At 39.8% G+C, this 27,120-nt stretch overlaps 1 protein-coding gene and 1 pseudogene across 9 annotated transcripts in view; one reads left to right on the plus strand and one right to left on the minus strand.

Moving 5' to 3' along the window:
- The window catches only part of Cdon (cell adhesion associated, oncogene regulated), a 178,411-nt gene that overhangs the window by 104,260 nt on the left and 47,031 nt on the right, over nt 1-27,120 (minus strand). The window lies entirely within an intron of this gene.
- LOC110598701 (PEST proteolytic signal-containing nuclear protein pseudogene) lies at nt 1,545-2,058 on the plus strand (annotated as a pseudogene).

The raw sequence follows: 27,120 nt of genomic DNA on the forward strand, positions 1-27,120 counted from the left end.
TTGGGAAAAAAAACATCATTCACATGGATCTCATAAACAATCAGGGGTTTCTAGTCCCATAAAGTTCATTTCAAACCAAAGTTAATCAGAAGAGACAAAGAAGGAATTCATACTGTTTAAAGGAATCACACAACAAGAAGAAATAACAATTATAAATACTTATGCCCCAAACAATGAGCATCTACATACATCAAACAAACCCTTCTCAATACCAAAAATCAACACAATAATACTGGGTGACTTTAACATACCTCTCTCATGACTAGATAGATCTTCCAAACAAAAACTTAATAAAGAAGATATGAACTAAAAAATGCAATTAATAATTCAGACTTAAAAGTCATATGTAGAATATTTAATCCATCAATGACTGAATACATTTTCTCCTTAGCAGCCCATGGAATATTTTCTAAAACAGACCACATCTTAGGCCACAAAACAACTCTAAGCAAAATAGAAAAATATAGAGTTAATACCCTGAATTCTATCAGGTCATAATGGAATGAAATTAGAAATCAACAATAAGATAAAAAATAGAAAGGAGGAGACACTGTGAGGAAAAACCAATTGGAACACAGGGCTGTCCATGGACATCTGTAGGTCCTTTGATAGTGCTAACTGCTCTAACATCTGAAGACTAAATAATTCACTTCTGAATGATGAATGGATAACAGAAGAAATCAGGGATAAAATTTGAAAAATACTTAGAGGTAAATGAAAATAATTACACAACATATCAAAATCTCTGGGACACTAAGAGATGATTCTAAGAGGAAAGTTTATAACATTGAGCTCATGTATTAAAAGAACAGAAAGATACAAAATAAATAATCTAACATTACATTTCAAGGCCCTAGGAAAAAAAGAATAAATCTACACCAAAATCAATAAAAGATAGGCAATAATTTAAATCAAAGCAAAAATCAATGAAATTGAGATTTTAAAAAATTCAAAAAAATCAAAATAAAAAGTTGGTTCTTTGAAAGAAGAAACAAAATTGTTTTTTCAAGCTAACTCCCCAAAAAAACAGAAAAAAGTCCGATCATTAAACTCTGTGATGATATATCACCACAGATACTACTGAAATACAGAGTATTTTCAGAAACTATTTTGAAAACTTATACTCCAATAAGCTAGAAAGTCTTGAAGACATCAATGAATTCCTAGAGACATGACCTACCCAAATTGAACCAGAGAATATAGAAAATTTAAACAGACCAATCTCAAGTAAGGAAATTGAAGAAGCCATCAAAAGCCTACCAGCAAAGAAAAGCCCAGGATTAGAGGGATTCTCAGTCAAGTTCTACTAGACCTTTAAAAAAGAACTAATACCAATCAACCTCAAATTATTCCATTAAATAGAAAAGGAAGGAATTCTCCAAACACATTCTATGAAGCTAGTGTCACCCATCTTCTCAATTTGACAATTAATATTGTCAAACAAGACAAGAACACATCAAGGGGAAAAAACTGCAGACCAATATCCTTGATGAACATAGATGTAAAAATTCTCAATGAAGTATTGGCAAATCTCAGCAGGGAAGGCTGCATCCTGGAAAATGGCGGATGGGAAGGCGGGAGAGGAGAAGCCTGAAAAGCCACAGTGAGTTGGAGCCGCAGGAGTAATGGAGGGGAAAGTTCCAGTCACAGCGCTGAGAAGTGATCAGCTGAAGAAGAAGCTGCAGACCTCCCAACAAAGCCTACAAAGATCTCCAAGTCTGGATTTGCCATAGGTAGTCAGACAACAAAGAAAGCATCAGCCATTCCATCAAACTTGGATCAAGAAAGCCTAAAGAAACTGTTCCAACTCTTGCTCCAAAAATCCTTTCAGTAGCAGCAGCTTTTAATGAAGATGAAGATAGTGAACCAGAGGAAATGCCTCCAGAAGCAAAGATGAGAATGAAGAATATTGGAAGGGATACACCAACATCAGCTGGACCAAATTCTTTCAATAAAGGAAAGCATGGGTTTTCTGATAACCAGAAGCTATGGGAACGAAATATAAAATCTCATCTTGGAAATGTCCATGACCAAGACAATTAAATGATGTGTTCTGAAATTGGGGTGTGGGATGGGTGTAAAGTTAAAAAGAACAGTTTCCTTTTTTAAAAGAATGGTATAAGACTATCTTTGGAGCCCCTTTTTTTTCTTTTTTGTTTTTGTTTTGTTTTTTAAGATTGAGTGGTACATTAATAAATGAGAGTTTGAAATTAGAGATAATTTATGTCTTATATACAGATTTCAAGACATTTGCTAATTTTTTAGTTTCATGTGATTAGTTTCCAAAGGTAACAGATAATAAAGAAATCAGAAATGGTACCCTTTTTAAGAATTGCATGTTTTTTAGGCACAACTATTAGCACATTAAGAGGGAAACAAAAAGTTACTATCTTTTTAAAACTGCAAGCAGTTACTCTCCTAACTTAACTCACTCATTACTTAAACTATCTGGCTCCCAGGAACAGCCTTATAGAGAGAAGGGAGTATTGTACTGGACTATTAACTGATAATAAATTTAGATAAAATACAGCTTTTTTTCCTTGGGCATTTGTTTTGTTTCAAGTCATCATATACTAGGTATTGGCATTGCTATCAGTGGATACAAACGCTTAGCTCTTCAAAATGCTTTTATTTCTTTTTTAATTTTTATGTGACGTATCGAGTATTTCAAATAGCCCACACACCTTAATGGGTCTTGTCTACTTTCATTAGTCTTCAAAGAACAACCATTTGCTACCAAAGTAAATCAGTATTCTGAATGTGCTTCTCTTGGTTTTTGTTCATAACTAGTTCCTGTAAGCATTTCCACCAGAACTTGAGGCAAATCATAAGGAAGCTATTTCTTTTAAAGTACAAACCACCACCAAAATTTAAATGTATATAATACTTAAGCATTTGGCTGGTTTTTATTTTTTTAAATGTATAAACACACACAAAAATGAAAAATTTAACATTGTATGAAGACAACATGAGAAGATGCACTTTCTGTAACTTTGTCTAATCATTTAAGTTACTTGTTAAATCCGATTAAATTGAACTCACTGCAGGATTTATTAGTACAAGTCTATGGTTTATTTGAGATATAAATATATATATATCTATATATCTGACCAGTGTCTTCTCAAAAGCACATTTTAGGTATTAAAAATAGAAGGAAAGGGGCTGGGGATGTGGCTCAAGCGGTAGCGTACCCACCTGGTATGCGTGCGGCCCAGGATCAAGCCTCAGCACCACATACAAATGAAGATGTTATGTCTGCTGAAAACTAAAAAATAAATATTTTAAAAAATTCTCTCTCTCTCTCTCTCTCTCAAAAAAAAAAAAAGGGAAGAAAATGCATCTTCAATCACATTTTATGAATCTCCCACCACATATACTGTTAAGATTTGTGTATCATAGGGTGTTTGTTTTGTATTTTTGTATTGTATATGGACATAATTTTTTAATGTGACAATTAAACATCTCTAAAAGCATAGTCACAGATAATAAAAATATGGTAATATGATTTCCTTGAAAACTCCTACAATGTTAAATTTGGAGGCAGCTTCAAACTATTTTATTGGTGGTAATTAACTCACTAAGCTCTTTTAATTGGTAATAATTCCAGAGAAGCAACCTGTATATATTCCTAACTCTTGTTCACTTGCATTTAAGTTTAGAAAGAGCCCCAAGTAAAACAATGGAAATGTATATACAACCATTAGTTCTTAACATGATTTAATTATATCAAGAAACATGAATTTAACTTACTTTTATATAGGCAAACTACCCATTTTGTCCATTTTACTGTTTGTTAAAATAACATCCCTCTACTACATATTCTTTTCTTGACCCAAATGAAATTTTTTTTTTTTTATTGTTGGTCGTTCCAAATGAAATATTAACCTAAGGTCAAGATGAGGAGAGAGAAATGACTGAGATAAATGTCTTTACTAAAATACCAATAAATTTTGTCAAACTCAAAAAAAAAGGAAAGAAATATTAGCAAATCTCATACAAAAACACATTAAAAAGATAAGTTCACCATCATCAAGTGGGTTTCATTCCAGGGAGGCAAAGTTGATTCAACATATGGAAATCAAAAAATGTAATTCATCATATTAAAAAATAGACTTAAAGACAAGAATCACATGATTATTTCAATAGATGCAGAAAAAGCATTTGAAAAAAAAATTCTTTAATTAATTAATTCATTAATGTTGAAAATACTAGAAAAAACTAGGGATAAAAAAGAACATACCTCAACATTGTAAAAGCTACATATGACAAACCCAAGGCCAGCATCATTCTAAATGTAGAGAAATTGAAAGAATTCCCTCCAAAAACTTGAACAAGACAAGGATGCACCACTTCTATTCAACATAGTCCTTGAAACTCTAGTCAGAACAATGAGGCAACAGAAAGAAATTAAAAAGATACAAATAGGAAAAGAAGAGTTCAAACTATCTGTTTGCCAATGACATGATTCTATATTTAGAAGATCCAAAAGAAACTCTACAAGAAAACTTTTAGAATTCATAAACGAATTCAGCAGAGTAGAAGGATACGGAATTAACACCCAGAAGTCAATTGCATTCCTATACACCAGTAACAAATCACCTGAAAAAGAAATTAGGAAAACCATCCATTCACAATAGCCTCAAAAAAACAAAAACAAAAACAAGAAAACACCTTGGGACTCAATCTAAGAAAAAGGTAAAAAAAAAACAAAACAAAACAAAACAAAAAACCCTCTACAATGAAAACTACAGAACACTAAAGAAAGAGTTTGAAAAAGACCTTCCATGTTCTTGGATAGGCAGAATTAATATTGTCAAAATGGCCATACTACCAAAAGCACTGTTCAAATTCAAAGCAATTCCTATCAAAATTCCAATGATGTTCTTCATAGAAATAGAAAAAGCAGTCATGAAATTCATTTTGAATAATAAGAGGCCCAGAATAGACAAAGCAATCCTTAGCAAGAAAAGCAAAGCAGAAGGCATAACAATATCATATCTTAAATTATACTACACAGCTATAGTAACAAAAACAGTATTGGCCAGGCACAATGGTTCATGCCTGTAATCTCAGCAGCTCAGGAAGCTAAGGCAGGAGGATCAAGAGTTCAAAGCCAGCCTCAGCAAAAGTGAGGTGCTAATCAACTCAGTGAGACCCTGTCTCTAAATAAAATACAAAATACAGCTGGGGATGTGGCTCAGTGGTCAAGTACCCCACCCCCGGTACCCTACCACCAAGAAAAACAGTACAGTGTTGGCACCAAAACAGGCAAGAAGATTAATGGAACAAAATAGAAGACACAGACCAACCCTCATGAATACAGTGTCCTCATATTAGACAAAGTTGCCAAAATCATACATTGGAGAAAAGATAGCCTCTTCAACAAATAGTGCCAGGAAAAATGGAAATCCATATGTAATAGAATGAAATTTAACCTCTGTCTCTCACTCTACACAAAACTCAACTCAAAATGGATTAAAGACATAGAAATTAGACTAGAAACCCTGCATATACTAGTAGAAAATGCAGACCCAATACTTCAACTTCCTTAACAAGACTCCTAAAATACAAGAAGTAAAACCAGTAATCAATAAATGGGGTGAAATCAAACTAAAAAGCCTCTTTCTAGCAAAGGAAACAATCAAGAGCTTCAAGAGACTGGGAGAAAATCTTTGCCACCTGTACCAGGGATAGGTAATCGATTTTCAGGATATATAAAGACCTCAAAAAACTTAACACCAAAAACCAAATAATCCAATCAATAAATGAGCCAAGGAACTAAGCAGACATTTCTCAAAAGAAGAAATACAAATGGTCAACAAATATATGAGAGAGGCTGGAAGATGGCGGCGAAGGGAGTGCATCACCCCCGTGTACCACGTCACTGTGCGGGAGAATGACGAGTTAGAACGGCTAAAAGCTATCTTGTTAGGAATTTCCAGCAAAATTGGGGTGCTCCAAAACCTAGAGGAAGGATTTTCATCGCACGAGGATCAGCTACAGGGGCTCAAACTCGAGCAATTTGTCCGCATGGAGGGTCATGCTGCTTATTCAGCAAATCGCCCCGCGGCTAGAGTCTGCAGCTGGCACTGGGAAACGATGAGATAGCAATGCAAAGATACAGCGCTGCGGATTCTGTGGGCTCCTGCCAGCTATGCAATCACTGTACTCAGTGCTGAATTCTGGATTTGAGAACGGGGGGGGGGGGGGGGAGGAAGCAGTCCAATTCGGTTCTCCACACCAGTCAGACCACAGAGGAAGCCAGCAGCCACCATTTGGAGAGCTGATGTCACCATGCCTGTTTTCGACTGATCCCAGCTCATTCAGCTATAGAACAGGTAATTTCAGGCTGCCATTCGCCTGCATCTCGCAGACAAATTACTCAGGCTCAGTGCTAAAGAACCCGTGGAAACTGCTTCTCGGTCTGGATCCTGCTGAATACTGTGGAGGTAAATACCAACCGAGCCTTCATAGGCAGTGGCAACAGGATTGAGACGGGGCTTGTGAGGGCGGGTGAAGACTCACCCGTTGCTTTGGTCACCCGGCAAAGGGAATGAAATGCTGCCATTTGCATGGGATATCAACATGGCAGAGATCTGATGTCATCAGAAAGCGGCAGAGGAGATAACTTCATCGATACCAGCGGTGACAGAAACAGTTGGTCTCCTGGTAAAGAAAGTGAGTCACATACACCCGAATCTCTCTCACTTTGTCATCAAGCCAGAGGGGCAGAGCAGAGCTGCCGCCCGCGCCTGGAAAAGGCCCAGCGACCTGCCGGTGTGGTAGTCACGTCACCCCAATTGGAGTAGGGGCAGAGCAGAGCCGCCGCCCGCGCCTGGAACAGGCCTAGCGGCCCGCCAGCGTAATAAACACGTCACCCCAATTGGAGTAAGGGCAGAGCAGAGCCACTGCCCATGCCTGCAAGGTAGGCAGACCTGCGACCTACTGGCAGAACAGGCCCAGGGGTCCGCGGGCGTGGTAAACACGTCACACCAATTTGAGGAGGGGCAGAGCAGAGCTGCCACCCACGCCTGCAAGGTAGGCAGACCTGCGACCGACCAGCAGAACAGACCCAGCAGCCTGTCAGTGTGGTAGACAGATCACCCCAATTGGAGGAGGAGCACAGCCGCTGCCCGCCCCTGCAAGGGAGACTTTTCAACTATACAAGAGCAATATAAATATATAGGGGGAAAATTTCAAAAACACAACAGTTTCACCAAGCAGAAAGAAACGCCAGCAGTATGAAAAGACAAGGAAAGAAAGGACCACAAGCAATGCAGGTTAACTCAACTTTAGAAGAGGTAATAGCTGCAGCAGATGGAATGTCAGATAAAGAATTCAGGATATACATGCTTCAGATGATCTGGAATCTCAAGGAAGACATCAGACAGCAAAATCAGACAATGAAAGAAACTTCCACAATGAATTACATAAACAAATCCAAGAAGCAAAAGATCAACTATACAGGGAGATAGAGGTTATAAAAAACAAACAAACAGAAATCCTAGAAATGCAGGAAGCAATAAACTAACTTAAAAACTCAATTGAGAATACTACCAGCAGAGTAGAACACTTAGAAGATAGAACATCAGACAATGAAGACAAAGTCTTTCAACTTGAAAAGAACATAGACAGCTCAGCAAGACTGTGAAGAAACCATGAGCAGAACATCCAAGAAATATGGGATAACATAAAGAGACCAAACTTAAGAGTCATTGGGATACAGAAAGGTATAGAGGTCCAAACCAAAGGAATGAGCAATCTATTCAATGAAATAATACGAGAAAACTTCCCAGACTTGAAGAATGAGACAGAATCCCAAATCCTAGAAGCCTACAGGACACGGAATGTGCAAAATCATAAGAGATCCACACCTAGACACATTATAATGAAGATGCCCAACATACAGAATAAGGAGAGAATTTTAAAAGCTACAAGAGAAAGGAAGCAGATTACATTTAGGGGTAAACCAATCAGGATAACAGCTGATCTCTCAACACAGACTCTGAAAGCTAGAAGATCCTAGAATAACATATTTCAAACACTGAAAGAAAATGGGTTCCAACCAAGAATCGTGTATCCAGCGAAATTAAGCTTCAGGATGGAAGATGAAATTAAACCTTCCATGATAAACAAAAGTTAAAAGAATTTGCAGGTAGAAAACCATCTCTTCAAAACATCCTCGGCAAAACATTACAGGAAGAGGAAATGGAAAATAACAATGAAAACCAACAGTGGGAGGTAGGACAGTAAAGGGGGGGAAAATAATCAAAGAGGAAAACAAACCATGTTTAGTAACATAAATAAACAAATATGGCTGGAAGAACAACCCATATCTCAATAATAACCCTAAATGTTAATGGCTTAAACTCACCAATTAAGAGACACAGGCTAGTTGAATGGGTCACAAAACAAGACCCAACAATATGCTGCCTACAGGAGATGCATTTGATAGGAAAAGACATACATAGACTGAAGGTGAAAGGTTGGGATAAATCATATCACTCATATGGACTTCGGAAACAAGCAGGAGTGTCTATACTCATAACAAATAAAATAGATTTCAAGCCGAAGTTAATCAAAAGGGATAAAGAGGGACGCTACATACTGCTCAAGGGAACCATACACCAACAAGACATAACAATCATAAATATATATGCCCCAAACAACGGTGCTGCTATGTTCATCAAGCAAACTCTTCTCAAGTTCAAGAGTCTAATAGACCACCATACAATAATCATGGGAGACTTCAACACACCTCTCTCACACTGGACAGATCTTCCAAACAAAAGTTGAATAAAGAAACTATAGAACTCAATAACACAATTAATAACCTAGACTTAATTGACATATATAGAATATACCACCCAACATCAAGCAGTTACACTTTTTTCTCAGCAGCACATGGATCCTTCTCAAAAATAGAACATATATTATGTCACAGGGCAACTCTTAGACAATATAAAGGAGTAGAGATAATACCATGCATCTTATCTGATCATAATGGAATGAAACTGAAAATCAACGATAAAAGAAGGAAGGAAAAATCATGGATCACTTGGAGAATGAACAATAGGTTACTGAATGATCAATGGGTTATAGAAGACATCAAGGAGGAAATTAAAAAATTCTTAGAGATAAATGAAAACACAGACACTACAAATTGGAATCTATGGGACACATTGAAAGCAGTTCTAAGAGGAAAATTCATTGCTTAGAGTTCATTCCTTAAAAAAAGAAAAAACCAACAAATAAATGATCTCATACTTCATCTCAAAATCCTAGAAAAAGAAGAGCAAAACAACAGCAAAAGAAGTAGAAGGCAAGAAATAATTAAAATCAGAGCTGAAATTAATGAAATCGAAACAAAAGAAACAATTGAAAAAATTGACAAAACTAAAAGTTGGTTCTTTGAAAAAATAAATAAAATCAACAGACCCTTAGCCATGCTAACGAAGAGAAGAAGAGAGAAAACTCAAATTACTAGCATACGGAATGAAAAAGGCAATATCACAACAGACACTTCAGAAATACAGAAGATAATCAGAAATTATTTTGAAGCCTTATACTCCAATAAAATAGAAGATAGTGAAGGCATTGATAAATTTCTTAAGTCATATGATCTGCCCAGATTGAGTCAGGAGGATATAGACAACCTAAACAGACCAATATCAATTGAGGAAATAGAAGAAACCATCAAAAGACTACCAACTAAGAAAAGCCCAGGACCAGATGGGTATACAGCAGAGTTTTACAAAACCTTTAAAGAGGAACTAATACCAATACTTTTCAAGCTATTTCAGGAAATAGAAAAAGAGGGAGAACTTCCAAATTCATTCTACGAGGCCAACATCACCCTGATTCCTAAACCAGACAAAGACACTTCAAAGAAAGAAAACTACAGACCAATATCTCTAATGAACCTAGATGCAAAAATCCTCAATAAAATTCTGGCGAATTGGATTAAAAAACATATCAAGAAAATTGTGCACCATGATCAAGTAGGATTCATCCCTGGGATGCAAGGCTGGTTCAATATACGGAAATCAATAAATGTTATTCACCATATCGATAGACTTAAAAATAAGAACCATATGATCATCTTGATAGATGCGGAAAAAGCATTTGACAAAGTACAGCATCCCTTTATGTTCAAAACTCTAGAAAAACTAGGGATAACAGGAACTTACCTCAACAGTGTAAAAGCAATCTATGGTAAGCCTCAGGCTAGCATCATTCTGAATGGAGAAAAATTGAAGGCATTCCCTCTAAAATCTGGAACAAGACAGGGATGCCCTCTCTCACCACTTCTATTCAACATAGTTCTCGAAACACTGGCCAGAGCAACTAGACGAAAGAAATTAAAGACATTAAAAATAGGAAAAGAAGAACTTAAATTATCACTATTGGCAGATGACATGATTCTATACCTAGCAGACCCAAAAGGGTCTACAAAGAAACTATTAGAGCTAATAAATGAATTCAGCAAAGTGGCAGGATATAAAATCAACACGCATAAATCAAAGGCATTCCTGTATATCAGCGACAAATCCTCTGAAATGGAAATGAGGACAACCACTCCATTCACAATATCCTCAAAAAAATAAATAAATAAAATACCTGGGAATCAACCTAACAAAAGAGGTGAAAGACTTATACAATGAAAACTACAGAACCCTAAAGAGAGAAATAGAAGAAGATCTTAGAAGATGGAAAAATATACCCTGTTCATGGATAGGCAAAACATCATCAAAATGGCGATATTACCAAAAGTTCTCTATAGGTTTCATGCAATGCCAATCAAAATCCCAATGGCATTTCTTGTAGAAATAGAGAAAGCAACCATGAAATTCATATGGAAAAATAAAAGACCCAGAATAGCAAAAACAATGCTAAGCAGGAAGTGTGAATCAGGCGGTATAGCGATACCAGACTTCAAACTATACTACAGAGCAATAGTAACAAAAACAGCATGGTACTAGTACCAAAACAGGCAGGTGGACCAATGGTACAGAATAGAGGACACAGAAACCAATCCACAAAACTACAACTATCTTATATTTGATAAAGGGGCTAAAAGCATGCAATGGAGGAAGGATAGCATCTTCAACAAATGGTGCTGGGAAAACTGGAAATCCATATGCAACAAAATGAAACTGAATCCCTTTCTCTCGCCATGCACAAAAGTTAACTCAAAATGGATCAAGGAGCTTGATATCAAATCAGAGACACGGCATCTGATAGAAGAAAAAGTTGGCTACGATCTACATACTATGGGGTCGGGCTCCAAATTCCTCAATAGGACACCCATAGCACAAGAGTTCATAACTAGAATCAACAAATGGGACTTACTCAAACTAAAAAGATTTTTCTCAGCAAAAGAAACAATAAGAGAGGTAAATAGGGAGCCTACATCCTGGGAACAAATCTTTAATCCTCACACTTCAGATAGAGCCCTAATATCCAGAGTATACAAAGTACTCAAAAAATTAAACAGTAAGATAACAAATAACCCAATCAACAAATGGGCCAAGGACCTGAACAGACACTTCTCAGAGGAGGACATACAATCAATCAACAAGTATGTGAAAAAATGCTCACCATCACTAGCAGTCAGAGAAATGCAAATCAAAACCACCCTAAGATACCATCTCACTCCAGTAAGATTGGCAGCCATTATGAAGTCAAACAACAAGTGCTGGCGAGGATGTGGGGAAAAGGGTACACTTGTTCATTGTTGGTGGGACTGCAAATTGGTGCAGCCAATTTGGAAAGCAGTATGGAGATTTCTTGGAAAGCTGGTAACGGAACCACCATTTGACCCAGCTATTCCCCTTCTCGGTCAATTCCCTAAAGACCTAAAAAGAGCATGCTACAGGGACACTGCTACATTGGTGTTCATAGCAGCACAATTCACAATAGCAAGACTGTGGAACCAACCTAGATGCCCTTCAATAGATGAATGGATAAAAAAAATGTGGATTTTATACACAATGGAGTATTACTCTGCATTAAAAATGACAAAATCATATTATTTGGAGGGAAATGGATGGCATTAGAGCAGATTATGCTAAGTGAAGCTAGCCAATCCCTAAGAAACAAATGCCAAATGTCTTCTTTGATATAAGGAAAGTAACTAAGAATAGAGTAGGGACGAAGAGCATGAGAAGAAGATTAACATTAAACAGGGATGAGAGGTGAGAGGGAAAGGGAGAGAGAAGGGAAATTGCATGGAAATGGAAGGAGACCCTCAGGGTTATACAAAATTACATAAAAGAGGAAGTGAGGGGAAAGGGAAAAATAATACAAGGGGGAGAAATGAATTACAGTAGAGGGGGTAGAGAGAGAAGAGGGGAGGGGAGGGGAGGGGAGGGGGGATAGTAGAGGATAGGAAAGGCAGCAGAATACAACAGACACTAGAATGGCAATATGTAAATCAATGGAAGTGTAACTGATGTGATTCTGCAATCTGTATACGGGGTAAAAATGGGAGTTCATAACCCACTTGAATCAAAGTGTGAAATATGATATATCAAGTACTATGTAATGTTTTGAACAACCAACAATTAAAAAAACAAAAAACAAAAAAAGCCAAATATATGAAAAAATGTTCAACATCTCTAGCAATTAGAGAAATGCAAATTAAAACCATACTGAGATTTCACACCACTCCAGTAAGAATGGCAATTATTAAGAATACAAGGAACAATAAATGTTGGCAAGGATGGGAGGGAAAGGTATACTCATACATTGCTGGCAGGACTACAGATTGATGCAACCATTTTGGTTGACCATTCCTCAAAAAAACTGGAAATGGAACCACCATTTGACCCAGCTATTCCACTCCACTCCAGAGGATTTAAAATTAGGATACTACAGTAATGCAGCTACATCAATGTTTGTAGCAGCTCAATTCACAATGTCTAAGCTATGGAATCAATCTAGATGCCTTCAATAGATGAATGGATAAAGAAAATGTGGTATATATACACAATGAAGTATTACTCAGCCATTAAGAATGACTTTATGACATTTGCCAGTAAATGGGTGGATCTGGAGACTATCATGCTAAGTGAAATAAGCCAGTCCCCAAAAGCAAAGGTTGAAGGTTTTTGCTGATATGTGGAAGTTAACCCACAATAAGGGGGAGAGAAGAACAGAAATTCAGTAGACAAAGGGGAATGAGGGAAGGAAGGGGGATAAGAAAAGGAAAGACAGTGGAATGAATCAGACATAATTTTCTTATGAGCATACATGAATATACCACAGTGAATCCCACCATCATGTACATTCACAAGAATGGGGACCTAATTAGAATAGGATATATTCCATGCTTGCTTAATTATATCACATATAACTAAAAAGAACCAATAAAAAATAAAGAACTGAAAATAATAAGATATGCATAGAAATTTTTTTAAAATAAAATGATTATCTATGATAGAAGGTGGATGATAATAGGGTTGACAGGAACAGGGGGTAAGATTGCTACTTTTAGAATTTATAGTTTTGTATGAAATTTTGAGTTTTGAACCATGTAAATAGTTATTTATTTTTAAAATTAATATGAAAATAATATCTGTGTGTTAGCTTTCCATTGCTGGAATAAAATACTTGAGATAATCAACTTAAAAAGAGGAAAAGTTTATTCTGGTTCATATTTCCACAGGTTTTGGTACATGGTCGCTTGACCCTGTTGCTTTGGGCCTGCAGTGGTACCATATATCAGGGAGAAGAAGCCTGTTCACTTAAGGTGGCCAGGATTCCAATATTCCTTTCAAGGTCATATTCCCAGTGACCTGACTTCCTTCCACTAGGTCCACCTCCTACCACTTCCCAATAGTGCCAAGCTTTCAACACATGGGCGTATGGAGACATTCAAGATCCAAACTATGGCAACCTGCCTTTCAAGGCTTAAATGGAACAAAACAGGTTAAATTCCTAGCATGGTCAAGTCTTAGAAAATGGTGTTTTCAAAAATAACTTCCAAGTAAGTAGAAGAAGAAAAGCTTCAAGAAAGAGGACGTAGCCAAAGCTCAGAGGCAGGGAAAAACTCAGCAGTAGAGAAGTGAGGACCCTTCCCAAGTAAGCGTGGAAGGGACAACGGGAGCCAAGGAGTAAAGGCAAGATCACAAATGGAAGGCTTTGGACAAGAGCAGCCTTCTGATTCCAGCAAAGCATTCAGTGCAGAGGAGCAGTGGAGATGAAGTTAGTGGGATACTGGGGCTGCACAGAGAAACCGTTTGATTTGTAGAGAAGAACTTGGGACGTGGTTGGGGGTGCAGCCCATTTGTAGAGCCCTTGCCTAGCATGTGTGAGGCCCTGGGTTTGATTCCCATCACTGCCAAATAATAATCAAAATAGTTAACTTTTACATTTGTATTATACCATATGGTTTGTGGAATCTTTATTATAGATTCTATTATAGTAGAAACCTAAGTCTTACTGTCTGGAATGTGATGCCAACTCAAATTAATGTTATGAGACTTTAGAATATTCTTGGGCTGGAAGTGATCTGAAAGATGTGACAGATTGGCCAGGTGTTCCATTTAGCAACAGTGAGTGTGATCAGAGTTGATCACCACCAAACTGACTTAGTCTGCTGAAGGTTTTGGAAACAAAACACAATTTTACATGTTTTGCTCTTGGTCCTGGCTTTGGATTTTATTTTATCTTATTTATATAAGAAAAAGGCATTAGTCAATTTAAAGCTGAAAAAGGGAAGGAAACATAACCATAAGTCTATTAATTTATGATATTTCTTTTTACTCTCTGCTAAAACTATCAAAGTTCAAAACAACAGCTAAAACCCCACAATAAGTTGGACCAGAGGGCTAAATAATAACAGAAGTAATTTGTCTCCATTTGTATGATTTCCAAATTTATACAAGAGAGTTCCCATCAAATATGCAGGAAGTTCTGATTATTTATGATGTAACATGTTATTGACATATTGACACGTTATTAAATGACCTGACCCTCCCCCAAGTCTTCAAAATTTTATGTCTAATAACCAACTACAGATTAACTCACCTAGCAGGCTACAAAGTTGACAATCAACAGTTTTCCTCGGTAATCTATTTCTTTCTTCAAAAAGAAATTCCAATAGGTTGACCGTATCCTCACTGTCTTGTATATTTCCTGAGTTGTGTGCAGGAGGATTTCACAGAGAGAGGGATTTCTATGGCCTTTTTTATGCTGAGCAGGCTAAACTCCGGAGACTCACTGCCTAAACCTATTACACACAGATCACCTAACTCTGTTATGGGTTTGTAATGCTAGATTAATTTACCCATACACCAAGTCAGGAGAAAATGACTTTCCACATCTTCTTTGCACTCACAAAGAATGTACATATCATTTTACAAAAAAGAGAAGAACAGGTCCTTAACCGAGTCTAGGGCTAAACATGTACAGATGCCACCTTCTGTGTCACTCAGTTATGCACAGCAAAGGAGCCCTTGTCTGAAATATGAAAGAAAGCAAAGGGCCTGAAAGAGAATGGTGAGGAGTTGGGGATATTTGCAAAGGGTACACAGCCAACGAATGAGTTATTTGAGGCTGGATGGTCTCATAGAAAAAGCACTGAGCTAGGAGTTGGAAAACCTGTCTAGTATAATTTATTCCCAACTCCCTCATTATCCTCCTGTCTGCTGTGTGGACTTGGGCCAATCCCTTAGTCTCTAGGGTAAGATCTCCCATCTTCCTCCCCAGGAGGGAAAATGAGCTACTGTATGTCAAGGTCTCTAAGGGGCTGGCATTGTTGGAGCAAATTCTGGCAACTTCAATAGCTCTTGTGTAGGTTGGACCAACAAGATTTTGATATAATGTCTTAGCTGTGGCTTGAAGCAATTGAATTTAAATCCCCTCAGGATAGCTGACATCTAAGGCAACTCTGACCACAGTAGCCCTGGGAGGTACCAGAGATTCTGTGATTGGTCCCATTGTTCACTGTAGAACTTGGGCAAGTTTCCTCAATTATTTCCTGAATAAAATAGGGAAAAATACACAGTGGGATGCCAGGGTGTCTTGAGGACTTCAGGTGTATAACATACCTTGTGGTGAACCACCTGCAATAAATAGGCAGTTCATTCATGATTGCTCTTATTATTTATCAGCTTGGTTTAGACAACCACAGTTGTTTAGTTGTTGTGAATATTTCTTAAATCAGCTGTAAAGAGTTTTAAAACTAACTTGCATCTTGGACAAATTAGCTAATATGCTTTGCACATTGATTTTCTCATCTATGAAATAATATTTTTTATAAGTGTTTTGAAAATTAAGTACTAGCATGAAGTACTTGATCCATACATAATCAATAATAGAATAATTGATTTTACTAATATACACATCAAGGACAAAATCAATAGTAGGAACTATTATAATTCTTATCACCATTATCATCATTATAAAAATCATTGTCATATCTATTAGCTTTATGGATAGTATTTGCTCTACATAATAATACCCATAAATGACATAAATTAAGAATACTGTTGGAAGGATTAGATAAGCTTGGCATATCTAAACATTATATAAGTGCTTGTAAACAAAATAAACACATACATTCATATATAAAAAAAGGACATCCCATAAATCTCTTTCATTTTGCTTTTACATTACCTAACCAAGTATTTCATCTCCTCTCAGTTAGTTTAAAGTACTTACAAATAGCATCTGTGCTTACAACAGCTCTTAAAAGACAATGATAATGTTGAGTCAGATATCAGTATCTTCCCCCAATACCCTGCCCTTGAGCTAGCTCCACATTACCAGTTTTCCCTTTTCTGTGTCCTATTCTTTCCCTGCCTTAACTAGGTCCTTCCCCAGTTACTGTTGGTCCAGTCTTGGAGATTCTTGGAACCAGATTTCCTGAGAAACATGGAAACTCTGCATTGTTGACTCTACACCTCCATCTTAGCAGTTCTCATTTCTGGAGAGAGCCTGGACCAGGAGGGCCTGGGCAGTGAGAATACACTGTGAGAAGAGACCCTGCAACTCTTGCATCTGAGGCAGATGTGGAAAAGAAGCTAGTGAATCTTATGGGGACTCCTCTGCTATGTTCTGAATGTGGTGTCAGAATTCATACACTGGAACCCAACAACCGATGTGATAGTGGTAAGAGGTAGGGCTTTTGGGAATTGATTAAGTCATGAGGGCTCCACTCATGAATGGGATTGGTGTGCTTATAAAAGAGACTCAAGTGAGCCCCCTTTGCCCTTCCACTATGTAAGGATGCATCAAGAGGTACTGTCTTTGATGAAGAGAGCAAGTCCTAAGCAGATGCCTAGTCCGTCAGCATCTTGATTGTTGGCTTCCCAGCTTCTAGAACTGTGAGCAATAAATTTATTTTGTTTGTAAATTCCCTAATATCTTTTTTGGTTTGTTTTGGTTTTTTTTAGAGCAGCCTAATGTACTAAATCCTCTTCACCAGCTATTTTGGATTTGGTCTTTCTAGTCACACTTATGCAAGGAAAGGAGGGGAACACACACACAGAGGAGCTAGATACCTGAATGAGGGAAGTTTATAAGGGTGTGGCAGGAATTGAGACCAATTTATATGTGGGGTCATCTACCCGTCCTCTCCTAATCCATTCCTCATGAATGACCCCTTGATCAGGAATTGCCTTCTTCAATGAGGAGAGCATATGGAAAAAGATTGCCTGAAACTTTCTCCAAGTGGGAACTGTAAGTTGGCCATAGATTTTCTGGCATATTTTCTGACTAAATTGGCTTGGGTGAAGGTGTCAGAAACTGATAGCAGCTTTATACTTAGTTCTCCCAGGATCCAAGGAGATGCCTGTGAAGGAACAGAATTTCTGTAGTAGCTCTCTGGATCATGCAGGGGGGTGGGGGTGGGGGTGTCCTTCTATCTTTCCACTTTTTAGATCACAGCAACACTTAGATTCTCTACATTTAAGGCACAGAACACTTTGGCAGCTTGCCCCAAAGCTAGGAATCTCCCTGGTGACTGGCTATATGGGCTAAGATTAGCAGTCCCCACCTGTGAAATACAGACAGGGAGGCACCAAAAGATCTGTGAAGGGCCTGACCACATGTTCCTCCCACCTTCCCAACACCCACCTCTTTTCAGGAACACCTCTCATTTCATGAACTGTCCAAAGTCCAATACTGAGCAGTTAACCCCTTCTGCATTCCAGCTTCTCTTGGACCCTTTACAAAGGGCTTCCATCTTGATTAAAGGGCTGCACTTGGGGAGATACTGAATTTTACATTCTTCCCAAATGCCAGAGGAAGAAGGAAATGTGGTCTTTCTTACCTTAGAAAGGAAAGAATAGAGGTACAGAATTGAAATCTAATCCCTCTAAAAACTAAACCAACAAAAATGCTGGGCCTTTTTTCAGAGTGAGATGATGTTATTTTTTATTGACAACAATGTGTCCTCAGGTTCAGTCTGCTGTGTCAGTGCACAAGCATGGCTCAGAGAAGGCTGGCTGCTCTCTGCAAAGTTCTTAGTCCCTTTTCCTCTCACATGTCAGTGTCTTATTCTCCAGATACATAATCTTAAGGGTCCCTTCCTGTCCTAGGTGTCTGGTTTTATCACCCCCTAACACAGGGAATATTTTAAGACCTCTTTGGGATGTTCTGACCATCTGGATTGCTGTCTTGAGCTCTGCTACATGTCTGCAGCAGGATGTCACAAGAAAAGTAGCAATCACTGGCTTTTCTTCCTATCAACATTAGCAGCTACAGTTTCAAAAACTGGCCCTGTGTTTTCTCCTAATGCCCGGAACTGTGCAGACTTCTACCCTACAAGGTGGGTTAGAAAGCACTAAATCTAACAAGAACTTGGGAGAAACAAGCCAAAACTCCAAAGGAGATGGAATAGATGAGCTTTCTTTTTGTTCCCTCTATTCCTCTCCTTCTTCTTCTGTTTTCAAAGACACAAAATTGCCAGCCATGGTGGCACATACCTGTAATCCCAGAAACTTGCAAGCCTGAGGCAGGCAAATCACAAGTTTGAGGCAGAGTGCTCCTACCACAAAAAAATAGAAACATAAAAACAAAGACCCAAAATTATATAGTTTTTGATATTTGTCAACTTGCTAGTAATTTTTAAGTATAATAAAATTATTCAATGACATTTCTACTATATGCTAGATATATTATATTTTCCTGTTTTCTTAGGAAGAGTCAGTATCTATCTTCTCATCAATTTTTGTTTTTTGACTTAAGCAAGTCAACAAATGTTTATCAAGCTTCTCTTTGTTCATCACTATCTTGGCACCTGTAAAAAGATACAATAGCATCTTTGCCCCTGAGACATCTTGTCTTTTTAGTGATTTAAAATATGTACTTCTATAGTACTTACGAAGTGCCAGGCACAAAGTTCTAAGCACTTTTCAAAAGCACTCATTTAATATTCCTGAGAAATAGATGTCATTCTTGTTCCTGCTTTATAGACATGGATGCGAAAGCTCAGACAGGTTGGATCATTTGTCCAAAGTGACACAACTAATTGGGTGAATTTGACTCAAACTCAAGCAATTCGATTTCAGAGTGTACATGTTTAACCACTGTACTATATAGCTTTTCAAAGCAATTAGAAAGTTCTGACACACAGCATATAAATAAGCACTGTCAATCTAAAGTAAGTGTCAGAGAACAGCTCTCCAAAGAAAAGAGTATACTTAGGAGTGACAGAGGGAAGGCAATCCAGGATACACATGACATGGTGAACTATGGGGGGGTGGGGGTGGGGTCACAGGCAGAGGTAGGCAAAGGTGTCTAAAGGTACAAAGAGGAAGCTTACATAAGTTGTTTTGAAACAGTTAGCCTCAGAATTAATAGCAAGATTGACATTCATGTGGGTTGATTAGGCAGTGGCTGGGCAGGCATCTTTGCTGAAGTGTTTGTTTGTTTGGTTTTTGTGCAAGGTTGCAGTGACCTTTGTGCAAGGTTGTGGTTTGGGCAGAATCTTTTTTGATATTGTCAGGCAAACATGTGAGGACCTACCTCCCTACCCACTTAATGGCCTCCTTGCTTGACTTTTTTAAAGTTTGATATAAGTGACTCCATTTTGATTCTGACAAACTTCATAACACACGTTTGTTATGATGTAGACTAAGGTGACAGATTTAGAGAGCCAAAAAGAAAGTTCTTGGGAAGATAGCTATAGAAAGGACTGGTTTAGGCTGTTTGAAGGCTAGTTGAAGATATTATGCACAGGCAAGATGGGGTGAATCACCTGGAGATCCAAAGAGAAGTTGAGGAATAAGGTAGGTATCTTGACTACTTTAAGAGTAAGGCAACTGGAAGCCTGGCACCATGACACACGCCTGTAATCTCAAGAAGCTGAGGCAGAGGATTTCAAATTTGAGACCAGTTAGGGCAACTTAGTGAGATCCTGTCCGAAAGTAAAAGATGAAAAGAATGCCCCTGGGTTCAACGCCCAGTTCTACAAAGAGAATGAGAGAGAGTGAGAGAGAGAAAGGAGAAGGAGAAAGGAGGAGAAGCTAAGAAATTTCCTCTCTGCAAAATGACAATAACAATAGCGCAGGTTGAATGGCTCTAATTTGAAAATCTGAAATCCAAAATGTTCCATAATCAAAAACTTTTTGAGTGCCAACTTGATGCCATGAGTGGAAAATTCCACACCTGACTTGATGTGACAAGTTACATAGGCACAACCTGACTTTCCTTTAAAAAGTACCTAGAGTGAATTAATCATGTAGTCTCTTAAACAGTTCCTGGGCACATAGCCAGCATGTAATGACTTATTGTGCTGGGGGTGTAGCTCAATGGTAGCATGGACAAGGCCCTGAGTTCAATCCCCAGTACTGGAAACACACACACACACACACACACACACACACACACACACACACACACACGCATACTAAAATCATTGTATAACATTACCTTCAGGCTATGAATATAAGTTTTATATAAGTTATATATGAAACATAAATGAATTTTGTGTTTAGACTTGGGTCCCATCTCCAAGATATCTCATTGTCTATGCAAACATTCCCAAATCAAAAACACTTCTAGTCCCAGACACTTTAGATAAGGGATGCTCAACCTGTACTTAATTCATAGTTGTTGGGAGAAATAGAACAGTGTCTTGCACGTAGTAAGCTCAGCATCAGTGTTGGCTATACCCTTACTATTGTTGTTCTTGGATGACTTGTTTTATTTCAGGACTGCTAGAGTAGGGGAGAGGGGAGCCTGGCTTATATTATGGTGTCTTAGGTCAGTGACTGAAATACACTGAATATCTTTGTTCCTGGCAAAGCAACAGTATGCTCTCATTTCAGTCCTACTTATAAATTCTGCAATGGAAAAAATAGAGCTGGCCCTTAGGGAACTCACTGTAAGGACCTGAGACTTGGGCCATGCTGTTTCTAAACCCTTTGGTAGAAGACCTTTGAGCCACCCAGCCCCACCTGGAGTGGAAGGCTATTAAATGGATGATCTCACCAGGTCCCTTTTGACAGAGGGGTGAGCATGAGTCTGTGCTCCTGTAAACAGACTCCTATGCATTGCAAACCATGGGCGTTTTTGTGGATTGTTCTTTGTTCAGAAAAAGCCAGAGCAGTTTTGAGGTCTGCAGAATGTTAAAGTTGTCACTTCTAAAGTAATATAATTCTGTCTGTTACCCCACCGATCAGCAAAGCAAAGCAAGGTATATGTCTCTGTGAGTCAGGGTTTATTTAATATTCACAAGCCTGGCAGTTTTCTGACTGATGAAAATGCTTTGCAAACAGAGCCTGGTCCTGTTTTTCTCCCTACTCCTTCCCCCTGCCAAATGTAGAGTGAGAGGTTGGCAGAGACAGTGCTAAACTGGTATGGCTGATGAGATACTATCTCCGTCTTCTTGTAACACAAAACATTTATTTTGCAGCTAGTGAACACAAAATTGAAAGGGGTCCAACATTTCTGGAAGCAGGAGGTTTGGTTCTCCCCATAGGCAGGCTGCTTGGTTTGTTGACTTTCTGCCTTTGCCACCTCCTGAGAAAAGCTCCAGCTCCACCTAAGACATAAGCCATTATGAAGGCAATTCTAGAAGCACTGGACCACCCCCCACCTGGATTCCAGACATCGGGCAACTACAGAGGTGGTAGAGAGCGGTGTTCAGTAAATGAGATCAGCTCTGATGGGCAAAACCAGGTTTGGGGACTCCCTTCCCTACTCCTTTCCTTTGCTCTCTAGGTATCTATCGGAGGACCCAAATCAGAGTGATGGATGTCCCCAAAGCAGACACAGCTTGGAGACCCACTCAACAGCCAAGAAGTCTCAGGGGGAGGGCCTGACTCCTCTGCTGCAAGATGATGACCCATCAAGATCACTTTCCCAGCTGTACTGGTTCAGGTCCTGCCTCAATGGAAATCCTGGCTCTTACTAGCTATGTGGCCTTGAGCAAGTTATTTTAACTTCCATGTGCTCCCATTTCTTTATCTGTGAAATGGAGATAATAAGAGTACCCACCTCCTAGGCTGCCATGAGAAGTAGAACAGCAAGTTCTATACAAGTGTTAGCTAAGCAAATGCTGCTATTGTGAAACGTAAGGTACGGTACAGACTCCTCTTAGATGTACCCAGCTTCACAGTCCAAGAGTCATGGGCACCTGCTCCCAACTGCTTCTTTGTGTCGTAAGGCTAGGCACTGTGCCTCTTCACAGAACTCTTTTCCCATGAACAGTTCTCTGACAACAGAGCTGGCTTTGTGTTGTCCTGGAAGCTATTTGTCCTCAACTAATTTAGACCTCTGCATTGAGTTCTTTGGTTCTGCTCTTGCATGGAGCTCCAAGCACCACCCTGTACCACTGAGTCTAAGTCTGTATATTCAGTCATTTAAAGCACAATCACTGTCTAAACTCTTACTTTTCTGCTGGTCCCAGAAGGGATTTAGTGTCATAATATTATGTTCCTGTTCCAGAAAACGTATTGTCTGTTCATGGATTTTTGTTGTTGTTGCTTTATTTTGCTCTGCTTTATCTAACTCAGGTTTGATATACAGTGTTTAGGTCAGTTTCTGAATCCTAGCTTATAAGTATTTTGGAAAAGATATTTCTCTGTCATGGGGTGCTGTCTTACACCCTATAGAAAGTTTAGCAGTATACCTGGCCTCTACCCACTAGATATCTCCCAGTTGTGAGAAGATATCTGTCACCTAGAGTAAGACTATCAGATTCAGCAAATAAAAACATAAAAATAGATTTTTCTGGCAGCTTTCCTTTGGAGGTAAATTCCCCCAGGTCAAGAACCACCAGTAAAGTACCTAGTGTGTTCACATCCATTTCCCCACGATAACTGTCAAGAGGTCATTGGTAACCCTTTGTGTGTATGCGTGTGCATAGGTGGTACTAGGAATTGAACCCAAGGGTGCTTTACCCTTGAACTTTATCCTCAGTCCTTTTTGTTTCTTATTTTAAGACAGAATCCCATTTGGGATGATAGGTGTGTGCCATCACACCTGACTATTTTTCAAAAGATGGGGAAACTGCATCTGGGAGAGGGACTGGGGAGACTTGACTAATTTCAGTTAGAAATCTTTCCATGAAATTTCAGCAGCTCAATAGAGCTCACCCTCTGGCGATATCCTTCATGTTTATGAGCATTTAAGAGTCCTCATTCCCACCCCATTACGACCCTTTGGTGCTGATACTCTGCTAATTGGGACATTGATTGTATGAAGGGCCAAGCTAGACATTGTCCTACAAACCTTTCTGCCTCACACAGCTCCAAAAACTGCTCTTGGAGAGAAGGCAAAGGGAGGAGAGGAGAGGAGTGGCAGGGGGTGCAGGGTCCCTGCCTCCCCCAACCCCGATCCTGGAGAGACAAAGGCGGCACGATGCAGCGATGATTATTTCCCTTGCTCTATCACCCAGCTCAATGGGGCATTCTGGATCCCTGCCCTCCAATGCTCAGGGGCCTTATTAACAGACCTCAGCTGTTGCCCAAAGCCCTTACCTCACCCGAGAGGGCTCTATTTGCATGATAATGCCCTCTTTGGGGGAATTATTGCTTAATTAAAGAACAGCAATCACTTTAATTAGCATGTCTCCTTGCTCCCTGGTACTTTGCATGGATTCAAATGAGCTCCTCATTAGGTATTGGCACTTGGACAAATCTGGGGCCTCTGGCTGGGAAGGGAGTCTCCCAGGGCAGGCAGCCCCAGCCAGGACCTCAGTGGCGGAGAGGCCCAGCCCTGCCAAGAGCACAACCCAGACTTTGTGAAGAGAACAGCAGACAGGGTTGGGGCCGAGCCCTTTGGGGCCCATGACCCCGCATGCAGGGGAAGATCAGGTCTGGAGGGTAGCATCTGCACACACCCAGCAAGGCTTTCTGTTGCCTCTTCTGTCCACTTGAGGTACACTTCTCTATTCAGCAAATTTGCCCTCAGTATTTAGCTGCCTTAGACCATCTTCTTCCTCCCATGGAAACATTTTGATCTTCTATTATCCCAACCCATTCCTCTTCCCTCTTTCTCCTTTGTTTCTTGCACTCTCTCCCATACACCTGAATCTATTTTAATCCCAGTTGTGGAGTGAAACTTTCTCTTCTGATGGTAGATTAGAGAAATAGTGCATAAAACAAAACAAAACAAGCAGACCACAACAAAAGACACCTGTCCCTCTCCAGGTCCCTCTCCAGAGACATGTCTCTCTCCCCAGGTAGGATTAACATCCCTTTTAGTGTCTCTTCCTCGCCAGAGGGTGAGCTCTATTGAGCTGCTGAAACATCTATGAGATCTAAAACATCACCTGCAGACAGGCCCCTGAGTAGATCAGGCCTCCTCTGATTATTAATAAAATGTAGGCTATTTTGTAGTCCACACATCAGCCACTTCCCATACACTGGCATAACGTCAGTCTAATTATATTTGATATTTCTCTGAATCCTTTCTAGAAGGGGGCAACAACCTCCCTTCCAGGAAACAACTTGTTTCTTCTGCCTAGATGTCAGTGTGTCCAAGGTCTCTTGACCTTCATTCTCCTATACACACATACACACACACACACACACACACACACACACACACACACACACACACACACAGCAGGCCCATATCTGTGATTCTAATGCTAATAAAGGTAAAAACACACTTAAAAAGTGGTAAGGTAAAATTTTCCCTGGATTTGCAAGCAAGAGATCTGGTTTCCTGTGTAAACTTGTCATCTAGGATAGAAATATGCCTTTCCCCATTTTCTGGAGCTTTCAAGAAGAGTGTGAATAGCTCCAGGCTTATGGCCCCCAGGGAGAGAGAGAGACAAACTGGCCTTTCCCTCAATTCCCAAGCCTCTTCCCTGGCAATCTAGTATTCAGTCTTTCATCATGTCGCCCCACTCCTGCCTCTATCCTGCCTTTCCTCAGTGAGCCAGGTGGCCTGGGGCTCCCCTGTCTTCAGAGTCCCCACCGTTGCCTATGTGGGAGAAGAATTCAGAAAGAAGGGGAGGTATTTCAAATTTGGGGGACTCAGGCTGGAGAGAGATGGAGGTAGGGAGAGGCAGAGCGAGGTGGGGGAGTCTGGGGAGAAGGGACACTGCCCTCCCTCAGCATCATCCTGCAGAGAGAGTAACAACAAATCAGAGGTAAATCCACTTCCTGGCAGGAAGCTGAGCCTGAAACCAAATGAAGCCACAGCAGTTCAAAGGCAGAGTGACACCCAAACAAGAGAGCAGCCCTTAATCCCCCACGGAAAGATGAGAACAGAGGCTCAGACCCAGGAGGGGGACTGCTGGGCTTTGTTCAACCAGGATTGAAAGCCCAGCCTATTGAGAGGCTGGGACTTTGAGACACAGACCCCGAGGGGCAGTTGCCAAGTTGAAGGCAGCCCAAGGCTGCCAGCTTTCGCTTCTTTAGTTCTGAGTTTGGCAGTAATGAGGCAAAGGGCTGGGACTTTTAACTGGCTGGGTCAAAAAGGTTTCCTTATTAAACAAACAGTGTGGGGGTGGGGGGGGGTGTCTAAGCTTGGAATAAGAGCTTCCAGAAAAGAGGCTGAGCAGAGGCCTGTTTAGCCCCCAACACTGAGACCCTGGGCTCTTCACCTCTGTCCAACCCAGCTCCTGCCCATCTTCACCACAGGTTGAAGGGGGAAACCTAAAGGAACATCCAGTGGGCCAGACAGGTTTGGAATGACAGCTGGGTGAGGAACCTCAGACTGGTTCTTGACCTATAGGTCAGCCCCTGGGATAAGGTAAATGGGAAGGGCGGAACTCAATCAGTGGGCAGACAGCCTGGGGGTCAGTGTCCCTCTTTTGAAAGGTTCCATGTGCTGTGCTATGGTCTCATGCTGCCCAGTGTCTAAGGCCTGTACCCTTCGGGTGTTTTTCAATTGCTGGTCAGCCTTTGCTGGTGACCTCATGCTTAGGAGCTGATGCCCAGGGGCCAAAGGGTAGGGGATGGTCCAAGCTCTGTGAGGGTATCCTAGCCTCTCATCCACACATCTCAATCAGAACAGCTTCTTCTCTATTTGCTTCTTGTATCTTCCATATGGGATTTTATCTGAAGACACAATTATAGAACCCGGAAAGTTCAAAAGGCACTGCCCTACCAGAAAAGATGTTCTGGAGGGGAAACTTGCCCACCGACAGTCTCATAACACTGTCCCTGCAGAGTTGGCATCCAAATCTATGTCAGTCAAGGAGTGCTTATGAAGCACCTTATTTATATGCCCGTTAGTTTCATAAAATATTTAGAGTCACACAGAGATTTATACAATAAAATAGGTGTCAATAAAAATGAAGATAAATAATTAGGACCAGAGAAAACATACATGAAATGAAATCAAGACTAGGAAGAGAAACATGCGTGGACAGAGGATAAACCTATGTATTTATTGTTGTTATTATTCCAAGGATTGAACCCAGGGGTACTTAAATACTGAGCCACATTCCCAGCCCTTTTTTATATTTTATTTAGAGATAGGGTCTCACTGAGTTGCCTAGGGCCTTACTAAATTTCTGAGGCTGACTTTGAACTTTCTTTTTTTTTTTTAATATTTATTTTTTAGTTCTCAGCGGACATAACATCTTTGTTGGTATGTGGTGCTGAGGATCGAACCCGGGTCGCATGCATACCAGGCGAGCGCGCTACCGCTTGAGCCACATTTCCAGCCCCGCTGACTTTGAACTTTCAATCCTCCTGCCTTAGG

This window comes from Ictidomys tridecemlineatus, chromosome 4 (genome assembly GCF_052094955.1).
Source record: "Ictidomys tridecemlineatus isolate mIctTri1 chromosome 4, mIctTri1.hap1, whole genome shotgun sequence".
Taxonomy (NCBI): domain Eukaryota; kingdom Metazoa; phylum Chordata; class Mammalia; order Rodentia; family Sciuridae; genus Ictidomys; species Ictidomys tridecemlineatus.